This window comes from Moschus berezovskii, chromosome 2, assembly GCF_049115385.1.
Source record: "Moschus berezovskii isolate FMDL1 chromosome 2, NW_MosBer_1.0, whole genome shotgun sequence".
NCBI classification, from domain to species: Eukaryota; Metazoa; Chordata; class Mammalia; order Artiodactyla; family Moschidae; genus Moschus; species Moschus berezovskii.
In genome coordinates this window covers 9743121-9757874 of record NC_142461.1, presented here as the reverse complement: position 1 = coordinate 9757874, position 14754 = coordinate 9743121, and the positions used below count along the sequence as shown (strand labels likewise).

At 41.9% G+C, this 14754-nt stretch overlaps 1 long non-coding RNA gene across 1 annotated transcript; it reads right to left on the bottom strand.

The window, feature by feature from the left end:
• Nucleotides 1-6070: 6070 nt before the first annotated feature.
• On the bottom strand, nucleotides 6071-10598 carry LOC129538161 (uncharacterized). The gene is made up of 3 exons (XR_008682171.2): nucleotides 10479-10598; nucleotides 6948-7130; nucleotides 6071-6200 (listed from the first exon to the last, which is right to left on the bottom strand). It is a non-coding gene; the product is annotated as an uncharacterized LOC129538161 (long non-coding RNA).
• Between the last annotated feature and the right edge of the window lie 4156 nt (nucleotides 10599-14754).

The window sequence follows — 14754 nt, the reverse complement described above, 5'->3', positions numbered from 1 at the left end:
GCCATTCACCTCGCCACTGTAAAAAAGGGGGAAAACAATGTTACATACTTCAGTAGTTTGTTGAAAAACACTTAGCACATAGTGATGTGAAAACACTCACTAAAAGTCAGCTGATAACAACATCCCTGAAGTTTTAAGAGTCAGGATTTCTACATTTATCAGTGGGCAACTATTTAAGTCTTGTGTTTATAGATCACTTCTTTAGCATTATCAATACTATCCTGAATGATGGCTTGGGTATCAGTTGGCACCTTTAGGAGATCTCGGTGCAACTAAAACTTATTTAGTAACACCCAGGGAGCAGGATGGTGAATTCTACACCACCAGGATCTTAAAAATTGAACTGTAGCATTACACTGCAATTCCAAAGGCAAACAGCACAGTAAGGTAATGTGGGCTGACTGTAGGAAGGGTGGATAAAGTAAAATTAATAACATCTGGCAGACCGAGGGAAATCAAGCAGTACAGCTTTGTGTTGATGGTTGAAAAACAATAGCAGCTAGGTCAGCCTTAAATTTCACATGCAAGAGTCAGATGAGATGGCTCATTTTGAGCAAAATGTGTCATGAAGCCCATGAAACTGACTAGGAAAGCTGGAGACAGAAACAAAGACAAGCCCACTAGTGAGCTGGTTCCGTGCTTACCCCAGGAAAGTATTATGGTAAAGATGAGGCTATTTCATGGAGAATAAGGCTGATCTCAGCTACATCTTCAAACAAGTAAGCATACATGACTGTTAAAAGGGACGATGAAGCTGTCTTAGCAGTCAGACTTACTTAGATTCTTTTTCCTTCTACCAAAAAGGGAAAATGGAAAGGAGACAAGACTGCTGTGGAATAGGACAAAACGAGGACTGGAAACCCAGCTCTGCCTCTGCTAGATGAGCAACTAGAGCAAATGACTTTACCTTTCTAAGCCTTAGTTTTCTTATCTGTAGAATGGAAATAATAATAACATCCACTTCATGGTATTGTTGTTGAGGGTTATATAATAAATTACATGTGAAATATAGTTAGGACAATGCCTGACACAGAGTGCCTACCTACTATATTAACAGAAAAAATTTTATTGGGGAAGCAGGGGAAAAAAGTGGGACCCATATTAATATCTGTGATATAGATTCTGCCATGTTGAGATAGTGATATTATACAAAGGGAATGAAGAGCCATGACCACTGCATAACCATCCCATCTTAGGTGGTCACTAAAGCGCATAAAACTTACAACTTGTGTAACTTATAGGAGAAAGTCAGCTGAAATGGAATTGCAATTGTCCTTGCTCCAAATGCAAGGTAAATGATTTCCTTTTCTCTCCTTTGGCTCTGTTTTTCTCTTCATGCTTTAATCATTTTGACACCAAGCTGTACAAAAGTAATTTAAAATTAACATGTCTGACACTTGGTAGCTAGCAGAACCTGATTCTGAACCCTGCCCCCTCTTCAGGGTAGCCAGAAATCTTCTTTGATTGGCTACTGGTCCTGCCGCAGCTGATGAAGGGCCCAGGAAAACACATCCAACAATTAATTTGCTAATTTAGTTTTCTGTTTAATTTGAAACCAGAAAATCCTCAGTCACCCAGGAGCTTGGCTCTCTGGCTTGCCTTCTGAAACTTCTCTTTCAGTAGTGAGCAAAGAAACACAAAGGGAGAAGAAAACTTACCTTCTTGGGTACATACCATACCTCCTGTCTTCGTTTTCTATAGGATCACAGTTCACACCTCCTTTCACCAGGAGAACTGGGAGCAAAACATTCATTCTTGGGGTAGGTAAAATGCTTCCTGAGTTATAGGGAATTTCCAGACCAATATGTGTTCAGAATTTAGGGTTACAAACAGACCCAGATGGGCTTCTAGCATTAGAAGTAAGGATTGCTCTAAACTATGAAGCAGCTTTCAGGTTCCCTGGGAATTTTCTGGCTGATTTCAAAAGGAAGAGGCAAATTTATATCAGAGATTGAAAAGATTTGTATTAGAGGGTTGGGTGAGATAAAAGACACAAGTTTCTTCCCAGATTCCTCTGAAAGCTTGCCCTTGCTGGAAAGAATCTTAGAATTAAGAGGCAGAGGGGAAATATCCACCAGAACCCATTTCCTTTCTGCAACTCAGAGTGGATTTTGCTCAGCTGGTGGCTTGATTTTTACTCCCAGTTTTTCCATCTCAGGGAAGTTAAACTCTTGTTCCTGACATCCATGACTTTCTACAATCTGGTCTCATCTACCCATCAATCCGTATTTCTAACTCCTCCTCATAATGCATTTCCTAATTTGGTCAGCCTCAATGTTCTGAAGACACACTGCTATGTTCCTGCCTTTGAATCTTTGTTCAGTTCCCTACTGATATTTCTCCTCCATGCTCCTCTCCCCTTTATTTAAATCCTATCCAAACCTCAAGGCCCACCAAGGTTTTACTTCATTTAATCTTCTCCACCACTAACTTCTCCCTTCTGTCTTCACATTGGTAACGTTTATATAAAGTACCACATGTTTATATAAAGTACTTTATGTATAAACGAAGTACCACTCTGATGAAACCATATTCACTTATTTCTTATCTCAGTTCTTATTTTCCAAATAAACTGTAAAGTTCCAAAAGCCAGGGCCCATATCATATACTTCCTTGGTATCCCAACATGGCCATCCATGATAATCATCAGTGCTTATTTACAAACACAAATTATCAAGTTGTACCCTCCCTGAGTTTCTGTTTTGTTAGGTCTCCAATGAGACCCAGGAGTCTGTATGTTTTGCAAGTGCTTCAGGTGTAGTCAGCCCTTGACAGTGGTTAGAGATCACTGCTCACAGCACATGACACAGTAGTCACTCAACTTGACTATGAACATCTGGGTATAAACAACAATATATGTAGTTATTCATATCACATGGCAACCTAATTGATGGGCACTCCCACCGCCAAATGTATACCTCAGGGCACAGGTTTGGAGGAAGAGAATCTGGTTTACCTTTGCTGGCTTCAGTTTGGTATGTTTGGAATTCAAATCTCTCTGTTCTGTTCGGGCTTCCCTTATGATATCTTTGTAATTACAATTATAGAGATTGGGTTGATTGAATTGATGGAATTGTAGCTGATTAGAAACATTCCCATCTTCATTTCCCATTCTGTTCAATCAGTTACAATCTATAGTATTTGTCTGTGAAGTAATATTTAGGGGCAAGGGGACTTTGGTATGTGAAAAAAACTCTAGGTACAACTGCAAAATTGGTAAAATGTATCTTCCTCCTCAGTCCTCACCCCGTATACTAAATCCAACTCAAGTGTTAAATGATGAAGGATTAAGCTGTGATCTCCTCCTGGGGTACTAGTATTTCAGGGGGAATCCTCTGGAAGTAAGAGGAAGAGAATATCTTAATGATTCCTGAACTTACTTGACAGGCAAACTGCCAGAGCCCAAGATTTGGGTGAGCATTTTCTTAGAAGATGACCTCCTGGGTGCCCCTCTGCTTTTTCCTGAGTTCTACAATTTTCGATAAAGTAAACAGTGACCATAGAAGTTTACAATCGTTTTTCCCAGAGCTGAAAACAGTTTAAATGTGGACATGTTGGTCTGCTGTGGATGGTGTTAGAAGAAGCATCTGAGTCAGAGTCCCATTACTGTTTTGTCAAAACAGCATCTTCTGGATTTTTCACATTCTTACACTATTAAATTCAAAAGAGAAAACCCTTGAAGTCTTCTTTTATTCATCCAACAAATATTTATTGGGCACCTATTATGCCCCACGGACTGTCCTGTTTTCTAGAGATACAACAATGAGCAGATAAAATTCGTGGAGGCTGTTGTTCAGTCGCCGAGTTGTGTCTCACTCTCTGCGACTCCATGGCCTGTGGCGCGCCGGGCTCCTCTGTCCTCCACTATCTCCTGGGGTTTGCTCAAATTCATGAACAGGGTTTGTGAAGGGCAGCATATAAACTAAATAAGTAATCATGTTATACATTAAATGATGAGTGCCATGGAGAACAAAATAAGCAGAGAACGGAAATGAGAAGTGTTGGGGGAAATGTTGAATTTTAAACTGAATGGACAAGGAAGTTCTGAGAGGGTATCACTGGAGTAAAGACCTAAAGGAAGTGAAGAAGCAAGCCATGTAGATATCTGCAAAAAGAAAATTCCCAATAACTGGTTTAATACCTCTCAGATTATAGTTTAAGAGTTAGGTCTTACAAATTCTAATCAAACACTAGTGCTTTTGCTAAACGCACAATAACTTCCCCCTTGAAAGTTATTCAGTTCTCAACTGTAAAGTCTTCTAAGGCTTAGTTGAAGATTTTCTATTGCAAAGCAAAAAAAAAAAAAATTCCTGAAAGCTTAACAGTACTACCATAATCACTTAAAGGTATGGAAGACCATCGTAAAACCAAACAAACCAACAAAGTTTCTTGTAATTTTCAGCTGAGGGATCCCATTTATATTAATTAATTACTTAAAAAAATTATTCACATAAACAATTAGACATTGAAATTTAAATGGATTGCTTGTTTTTAAAAGATGAAAAATAGTTCCTCATTTGGTTCTCAGAACAAATTGTGATATGTGCAAAACTGGCATTATGTTCAGTATACACAGAAGGATGCTAAGGTCCAGAGAAATTTGCCTTGTCATAGGTCCCACAGGTAATAAGTGGTTGAGCCAATGTTAAAACTCAGGTCTTTTGTCTCTAAATTCCATGTTGCTTCCCTCTATCATAGCTGCCATTTCAGTTCCCAAATTAGAAAAACAGCTACAGCATAGTACTTACTTACAGAATTTAAACAACCTCTAGATGCCCTGTGAATATAAAAAAGAGAAATAACAACAATATATTGGAAAAGCTAGTTGTGAAGTTAAACTTAAAACCCAAAGGACACACAACTGGCACCAGTTCCTAAGGCCTAAGTCTTAGAGGCTGGAAGTCTAAATCACAGCAGAAACATTATACCTTTCTACACTGGGCTCTGGTACAAGGAATGCTTTCCACCTAGGGCAGGGTGGATGCTAGAAGCAGCACAATGTTCCATTAAGTACTAAAATTTATCAATACCCAGTTCAGGCAAAAGGAGATAGATAAAGAAGTGGTTATATTACTGGAATTTGGTTCTTTCCCCTTATTTCCAAAACCACCCAATCAGGGCCCTTGTCACTTATTTCTCACATTTCTGTAAAAGTCTACTCTCAGTTTCTCCCCTTTCCCTGACCTTTTCCCAAACTTTTACTTCTCAAATTTTACTCTTGTGCATAAAAAACTTTAGTGACTCCAAAATAAGTTCATTAAGAAAATAAGATTCAGTTTAGCATTCAAGATATTACCTATAACACAACTGACTAAAATTGACACAAGATGAAGTAGAAAATGCGAATTGCCCTATATCTCTTAAAGAAATCAAATTCGTTAATAAATATCTTTCTTAAAGAAAGCTCTAGACCCAGATAGTTTCCCTGGAAAATTCTATCAAACATTTAAGGAAGAAGTAAGATCAATCTTACACAAATTCTTTTAGAAAATAGATAAGGAGGGAATATTTCCAACTCATTCAACCTTAGCTAGTCAATCTGATCTTTGACATTCCTGCCCTAATTACCAAAATCTAGAGACAAAAACTACGCATGTTTCCTAATTTTCTTCCAAACAGCATGCTACATGCTCTTGTTGACAGTCCCCCTTCCTTGGAGTTCCTTCCTTGGAATTCTCTCCCCACTCTCTTTGCCTATTCAAATACTTTGGAGTGAGGATTCTTAGATGATCTGAAACTTAGGTCTATTCTTTTTTCTTTTTCCTTTTTTTTTTTTTTTAGGTTTATTCTTTTGTCACTTGCCTCTAAAGACAAGTATAACCTTGAGAAGTGAACACAGGAAAAAAAAAACAAATCAGTGTTAGTACCATACATAAATGTTAAGCCCAGCGTAGTATACACAAAAGAAAAGTCAAGGGCTTTTCTTTCTTTTTTCTCTTTGTTTTGTTTTCAAGGGCTTTTCTGATTCAACGAAGTAAAGTGTTCCCACTCACCAGTGAAATGCAATAGAGAACTATGCAAAAGGCAGAAAAAATGAGACTTTTAATTTTTATTTTTTAAAGAACAGCAGCAGAATACCAGTGAGAATCTTCTGTCACTCAGCTTTCCAGCAGACATTTATTGAGAGCCTACTATGAGCCAAGATTATGCCAGGAATTGTGTATATACTTGGTGGTCCCTTCTTTCATGGAACATACAGTCTAGAAGAAGAGACAGACAATAATTAGGTGACAAGAACTATAAATTGTGATTAACTTTTCTGAATGTAAAGGATAACCCCCTTTTTTTGGGGGGCCCTCACCATGTGAGGATCTTAGTTTCCCAACCAGGGATTGAACCAGGGCCCCGGCAGTGAAAGCACTGAATCCTAATCACTGGACCACCAAGGAATTCCCAGAACAAACACTGAAAGAAAGAATAATGGTGGGAACTGTTTTTGAAGGTGACAGTCAGGAAAGGTCACTCTGAGGAAGGTAAGTTTCTTGCAGGATGAGAAGGCACCAGCCACTTGGGTGAGGGCCATTGCAGGCAGAGAGAAGAGTGTGTGATAGTTCTGAAACTAGAAAATTGTTAAGTTTTCTTAGCAGCTGAACAGAAGATCGATGTGGCTGGTGGGTTGGACAGGTAGTTGAGGCAAGATCATGACGGATCTTCTTGGTTTTGGAAAGATATTTTTTTATTCTAATTGTAGTAGAGCCCATGGAGGATGATAAGTTAATGAAGAGAGAATTGAGAAGACCCCAGATAGATAATATTTCAAAAGACATTATTTACTCCCATATTCAACTGGCATTTATGGAGTATCTCTGTTCCAGGTAGTCTTCTCAGTGTTTTAACATCCCATTCAGTTCTTACCATAGACTTGTCCGTGTGTGTGTGTGTGTGTGCGCGCGCGCACGCGCGCGCAGGCACTAAGTTGCTTCAGTTGTATCCAACTCTTTGCGTACCTTGGGCTGTAGCCTGCCAGGCTCCTCTGACCATGGGATTTTCCAGGCAAAAATACTGGAGTGTGTTGCCATTTCCTTCTTCAGGGGATCTCCCCGACCCAGGGATCAAACTCGTATCTCCTGTGTCTTCTGCATCGCAGGTGGATTCTTTGCCACTGAGCTGCTTGGGAAGCCCTAATAGACCTATGAGAGAGGTATTATATCATTATCACTTTCTTACTGATTAAGAAACTGATGCTCAGAGAGATTCAGTGACTTGCCCAAGATTATATTGATATGAGCCCAAAGCCTTGATTTGAAATTTAGTCTCACCTATGATTCAAGGTCTCTGTTCATTCCACCAGATTATCTGACAGTTACTCAGGCCAAATATCCACAGTACCTTAGACTCCTCTCTATTTCTCATATACCCCTCCCCTCTTATAGCCATTAGCAAATCCTGGTACATTTACCTCTGAAATCTAACGACTTGTCAGCATCTCTGCTGCTGCTGTCCTGATCTGAGACACCATTGTTTTTCCTCTAGATTCCTGCAATTGCCTCCAAACTGTTCTCCCTGCTTCAGCCCTTGCTCTCCTATCTTCTTTTTTTCCTGCACAGCAGCCAGAATAAACCTTCTAAAACATAAGTCATATCATAAAACACAAATCATCCCTCCAGTGACTTCCCATGTCACTCAAATAAAAGTCTTTAATGACGTTCAAGGCCCTACAGTTCTGCCCCCTGCATTCCCGCTTCCCTGGCCTAGCTCCTAAATCTCTCCCTAGCTACTATTCAGCTACACTAGTCTCCTTCAACAAGGAAACTCTTGTTTCAAGACCTTTACATTTGCTGTTCTTTCTGCCAGGAATTCTCCTCTCTCTAATGTCTGTAAAGTGTCCTCCATTTTTTAATGTCTTAGCTCAGGGGGCCCTTTCCGACCACCCTTTGTAAAATGGATAACTCTACCCAAACAATAAGCCTCATCTCCCTTAACCCTACTGTCTGATTCTCCATAACCCTGAGCACCATGAGGGAGACTATAGGTTTACTTATTTCTTGTTTGCTTCCCCCCACCCTTCAAAATAGAAGTTCCATGAGGACAGGGATTTTATTCTCTGTTCTTAGAACACAGATTTCAGCTCCTAGAACACTGCCTGGCTCAATGAATAGAGGCAGATGCCTGAAGAACAGAGCCTATTTGATCAATGTCTGAATGAACAGAAAGACAAAATCGTTCTCCTGAGGATGGGAAAGCACTCTGTAAACTAGGAAGTCATGCAGAGGTTTATTTCTTCCAGTTGATTCTTTGGTTTCGAAGCCTAAAGAACAGCTTCTGGACTTCCCTAGTGGTTCAGTGGTAAAGAATCCACCTGCCAATGCAGGAGACACAGATTCGATTCCTGGTCCAGGAAGATTCCACATTCCTCTGGGCAACTAAGCGCGTGCACCGCAACTACCAAGCCAGCGAGCCTAGAGTCAAGGCTTTGCAACAAGAGGAGCCACAGGAGAGAGTCAGCCAGCCCTGATAAAGAGGAGCCCCCACTCACCTCAACTAGAGAAAGCTCGAGAGCAGCAACGAAGACCCAGCACAACTTAAGAAAATCAACTCAACAACTTCTGAAAGCTTTAATGAAATTGAGTGGATCAAATGATGTTAGTTTATGCAGTGCTGACTACCAGTTGGCAGGCTACCAGTGATATAACTGGGTGTGTCCAGGAGCCCAGTCTTGCCCCCATTGCCTTCTCTGGTTCACTGCAAAGCTTAGTGAGTACCTTCCTCTTTTCCTTGTTTCTTTTTTAAAATATTATATGACATATTTATTTAACATGTATATTACACATATGTTACTCTTTTCTTTTAAGACACACTTACATGCTTTGGTTTTTTTGAGTTTTTTATTCTGGGCAGTGGGAGTGATAGTTGGTCCCTATAGTGTGGTTGGGATTCTATCCAGGGAAAGTCATTCAGTTAAATCAAGCAGTATTGAATCCTTAATTGACACAAATGAGACAAACAGACAGCTGGGGGAGTGGGGGAGGGACAAGGAGCAGGTGCTCTGCATAATAGAGAAAGAAGAGGGGCAGAATATAAATTCAGCTCACTTGTGAGTCTAGGTTTTGTACCACAAGATAGGTAAGTTTTGCTACAGCCTACTTTACATACAGCAGAAAGGATCCGGTGGTGTCTTTGCCAAGGATAAGGCAACAGATTCCAAATGCTTGTGCCATTTTGGCTGCCCTGATGGCCAAGTCTGCCTCTTTTCAGGTACGATCATTTATGGAAATCACTCTTGGTGGAGACCAGGTTTTTTTTTTTTTTTTTTCCAGATAGCTTTATCACGTAATGTTTGAATGAAAGAGACCACTTTTTAAATTCCATTTTTCAAACAAAGGGATTCTTAACACATGAGTTAGGAAAGTGAGGGAAAGGATGTTTCTAAATCATCAAATGCCAGATACAGGGGCATTCCTGCCGAGGAGGCATGTCCCTTGACAACTCTGGAATTTCCCTGAGAATGTTGGGGGTATTTTTTCCTCTTAGCCCCATCTTGATCTGAGCTTTGACTCCTCAGCTCAGACAATTCTTCTCTGTATCCATGGGAATTGCTCCCATAATTAGCAGTGTCTCCTGCCTGGAACACAGACAAGTAAATGTTCAAACCTGGCAGCTGATCCTGGGAAGGAGAGCTGATTAAATCTTTCCTGTTGAGAGGCACCTCTCTGATTTGAATGTGACACCTACATCCTCCACCTCAGGTTTGACTGAGAGAGGCAATTTTACCCATGCCTTCATAACCGGAGATCCTGATATTTAAAGATATTTAATCTTAAAAAGAGCCCACTAGTTTCCCAGTGATTTAGTAAAAAGCATGGGCTTCTCCCCCACCCCCTTTCCTGGCCCCTTCCCCACTAAACACCACCCTGGATTTGGTATGATGAAAGCTCCTGCTGCACAGGTCTCATCAAATGCTAGGAGCCTTGAGGAATAAAAGGAGTTCAGAACACCACTAAGTACATGTAAGTATTAACTGCGGTGGAAAAGTGAAAGAGCGGGTAAACTCTTTAAAAGTTTTGGTAAGACAGGCTGGAACCATCAAGCCCCAAAGTGAACACTCTTGCTGATATTCTGTTCCAGAAAAGCTTTCTATGGGAGGAGGTGTATTCTTATCTGGATGTAGCTAGGATTATGTATGACCATTCAAATGTGTGCAGGAGAGACAATATCCATTTTCTTCTGACATCAAGGCAACCCTTTAAGTTTATCCAAATTTATTTTGGTTAATGCAATAAAAAAGCCAGGTTGGAGAATTATGTCTAAAACAAAACCAAAAACCATTGTATGTTTAAAGTTTCCCACTGAAAGCCTGCTTTGAAAGCAGTTTGCTTCTCCACAGTTCCAGTCACCTCACAGTATTTGCATTCAGGCAGGTTGGCTGTAAACAAAGCAAGTTTGCTTCACAGGCAATAGCTCTAAACGTACTCTCTCAGGACAAAAGTTTTTCTTCGCAGTGTTTTCTACACGGCTCTGGTGAAGGGCCATTCACTTACCTCCAACCTCTTTCTCCTGGGAGACAAAGGCACCTTTGGGCAGCAGTGACATGGGAGAGTTAGAATCAGATTTGTTATCACCATTGCAGCCTTCAGTTTCAGTAAGAGGCTAAATGTGTCTATTCCAACTACAGGAAGGCAGTCTTTATAAGCCCTGGAGCACTTGGCCAATTATGCCCCTGCAAATATACCATACAGGACATTTCAGGTTCCTAAGCACTTTGAAAACCGATACTTAAACAGTCTCAAGGGATCCTATCACCCACCTCGAATAATAGCTGCTTTGGAATCTGTTGTTGGCACCAGAAAAAGAAAGAGTCCTCTGAAGTCATTCTAAAGCCATGTTTATTATGCATTTTCAAACAAAGAACCTCACCAAAAGAACTTCTGTTACAAAATCAGGGTAGAAAGTCAAACTCATCTCATCTAAGAGTCAATTACCCTGGCAATTTTGTGAAGGGATGGGAAATGAGTGCTAGGGGAAAGGGTTGTGGGGAGGGGGTGGGATTGGCTTTTAAAATCCCCTGGGTGAGAAGGGTGTTCCCACTGACTCTAAGCTCTAACAATTACAACAGAAGGGCCTCTGTGACTTTCTGGCTATAAACTTTTTATGATTATTAACTGGGGAGATCTAGAATATGTGGAATTTTAACAATCGGCTTTCAACCTCCATTTGCTTCTTTCTGAAAAATTTGTTTTTGCACGGAGTATAATCACCTAAGGCTCAGAATTTACGCTGACTACCTTATATTCCTTGCTGAAACCCACCTTCTTACATGTCTTGCTTCCAATAAAGAGGCAGATGCCCTACATGCTGTTTATCTCGGGAAAGAAATACATGTGGGGAAAGAAGCAATTTTCTTCTTGCAATTAAATTGTCATGACCACCTGTTGTGGGATTATCCTGCCATCTGCTGTTCAAAAGAGAAACAACAGCAGAGAAACAGGTTAGACAAGCTAAAATGTTCCTCAGTTGATAGAGGGTTTCAGTACAGTTTAAAATCTTCCTTTTTAAAAAGATGATCACTCTCTGTTGCTATTGTGAGGCAGAGCTAACGGCTGATGGAATATCCCCAAAATGGGAGGACAACTGGCACTTTTGTTTCTAGTTGTAGAACCTTCTTTACCTTGACCTAATCATTTCACTCCCAGAAACCTCTTCTAAAGGATGAATCTGAAATTCAGAAAAGGCCATGTGTGCAAAGATGTTTATCATAATGATCATTTTATATTGGAAAAAAAAATTACAGAAGCAACTCAAAAGTCCACCAACTAGCAAATGGTTAGGATCATCTACTTTTACATGAAAAATTTGTGACCTGATGGTGTGCTTAAAATGCAACATAAAAATAAAACTGATTAAAAAACAAAAATAAAATAAAATAAAACTGATTAAAACAGCAGATTAAGGACTTCCCTGTTATTCTAGTGGTTAAGAATCTGCCTGCCCATACAGAGGACACGGGTTCGATCCTCGGTCCCAGAAGATCCCACATGCCGTGGGGCAGCTAAGTCCCTGCACCACAACTAGTGAGCCCACACAATGCAACTGTCATGGCAGTCCGAGGGCAGCTAGGAAAAGTTTTTCCAGACACAGTATTTCAGAGAGGAGTGAGTTTATTAAGAACACAGAGCCGAGATAATGAGAGTGCTGCAAGCTCAGCGGGCTGACCTCCTGACAGAGCAGGAGAGTCCACAGGACACTGTCAGGACAGTGGGCGGGCTCAAGGGAGAGCCGACACTTCTGTGGGCTAGTAGCCAATTTTTATAGCCTCAAGACAAAGGAAATTCCTGCTGGAAGGGTGGCACTAGGTGATTGGTTAGGGCACTACAGGATGAGTACACCCAGGGTGGGCATTTTTGCCTAATATGGGGTCAGAATACTCTGGTGGTGGCTCAGATGGTAAAGAATCTGCCTGTCATGCAGGAGACCTGGGTTCAATCCCTGGGTCAGGAAGGTCCCCTGGAGGAGGGCATGGCAACCCACTCCAGCATTCTTGTCTGGAGAATCCCATGGACAGAGAAGCCTGGTGGGCTACAGAATGTGGGGTCACAAAGAGTCAGACACGACTGAGCAGCTAACACTTTCACTATTCGTGGGGTCAGGAAGCTGGCTGGTAAAGATCAGGGGGCTTTTGGCAACAGTTACAGTGGGGCCCAGTCAGTTCCAGAGGTGACCTTGGTTCTGGGCTCCACTTCCGTGGCCTTGGTGCAAGGCCTCGCACCTGTGACCTTGGTATGGAATTACTGAAGCCCAAGACCCAGAACTTGTGCTCTACAGCAGGAGAAGCCACCACAATGAGAAGCCCACACAAGCAGAGAGCAGCCCTTGCTCGCTGAAGCTGGAGAAAGCCCGCCCGCAGCAACGAAGACCCAGAGGAGCCAAAAGTCGATAGATAAGTGGCAGTGTTCCTTAAGCTCTTTGACCACTCTGACTGTGTTCCACCTGACCATCTTGTGTAGTCTCTTCCCTCGTGGTGTTTCTTACACTACTGCCAGCCAGAGCGATCATTCTGAAACGCAAGGTTGGGATTTCTCTGGCAATCCAGTGGTTAAGATTCTGCGCTTCCATTATAGGGGGCATGGGTTCGATCCCTGGTTGGGGAACGAAGATTCTGCATGCTGCATGGCATGGTCTAAAGAAAAGAAAGAAAAAAAAAAAAGGAAGGTTGATGAAGCCATTCCCCAGCTCAGAATCTTTCAAAGGCTCCCATTGCCTTATGGAATTAAATTTAAACTCCAGGCTATTTCACCCCTTTGTGATTTTGCTCATGCTGTTCCCACTGCCAGGGATGCCTTTTCTCCTATCTGCCTGACAACTCCTCCCCATCTTTTGGGACTCAGTTCAGGCATCAGCTCCTCTTGACACCTTTCCTGACACCTGGCCCTTCGACAGAACTGGCCACAGCCTCCTTTGTACCAGTGGCTCCCCTCCCCACCATACTATAATAACATCACTTATCACATAGTCAGGTAATTTTTTATTTCATTATCTGACTCCCTTCCCTTGTGGCTCAGCTGGTAAAGAATCCGCCTGTAATGTGGGAGACCTGGGTTCGATCCCTGGGTTGGGAAGATCCCCTGGAGAAGGGAAAGGCTACCCACTCCAGTATTCTGGCCTGGAGAATTCCACGGACTTTATAGTCTATGGGGTCACGAACAGTCAGACACGACTGAGTGACTTTCACTTTCACTATTTATGAATCTTGAATCAAGGGGTAGATCCCAGACTTCCCTGGTGGTCCAGTGTTTGAGAATCCACCTGCCAATGCAGAGGACGCAGTTTTGATCCCTGGTCTGGGAGGATTCCACATGCTGCTTGGCAGCTGAGGCCATGTGCCACAACTACTGAAGCCTGCGCCCCAGAGCTTGTATTCCACAAGAGAAGCCACTGCAGCGAGAAGCCCACACACTACAACTAGAGAGTAGCCCCCGCTCACTGCATCAGAAAAAGCCCTCGAGCAGCAACAAAGACCCAGTGCAGCCAAAATAAATAAATAAAAGGAAAAGTTTAAAAAGGTGTGTATCCCAGCACCTAGTACTGTGTCTTGTTTATACTAGAAGTTCTATAAATGCTTGCTCAATAAGGAATTCATCTAAAACATTTTATTTATTTTGGCCGTACCACTTGGCTTGCGGGATCTTGGTTCCCCAACCAGGGATTGTACCTGTGCCATGGCAGTGAAAGCTCAGAATACTAAACACTCGGTCACCAGGGAATTCCCACATCTAACACTTTAATTTCCAGAAGGCTTTTATTATAATGTCGCATTTGATAAGTGGCAAAGCAAGGACTTGAACCCAGGTTTTCTAAAAGAAAGGAAAAAACTCAAACGCTGTAGCAGATGCTATTTTTGCTCTCCCCAGATCCTCTCAGATATTTTACCAGTTCCTCCCCACCTCTTTTAGGTGCTGTTTGCTTTTGTTTCCAATAACCAGTACCTGCGGCTCTTCCCAGGAGGACGGTCCTCAGGCTATGAGAATGGCTTTGATTTTTTCCTCTTCCCTTTGTGATTGTGTTAAGTCACCTCAGTTGAGTCAGACTCTGCAACCCTATGGACTGTAGCCCACCAGGCTCCTCTGTCCATGGGATCCTCCAGGCAAAAATACTAGAGAGGGTTGCCATTCCCTACTCCAGAGGCTCTTCCTGATCCAGGGATGGAACACACATCTCTTTTGTTTCCTGAATTAGCAGGCCGGTTCTTTACCACTAGCGGCACTTAGGAAGTCCTCTCTCTTCCCTAGCCTCTAGCAAATGACTAACTGGAGGTGGGAA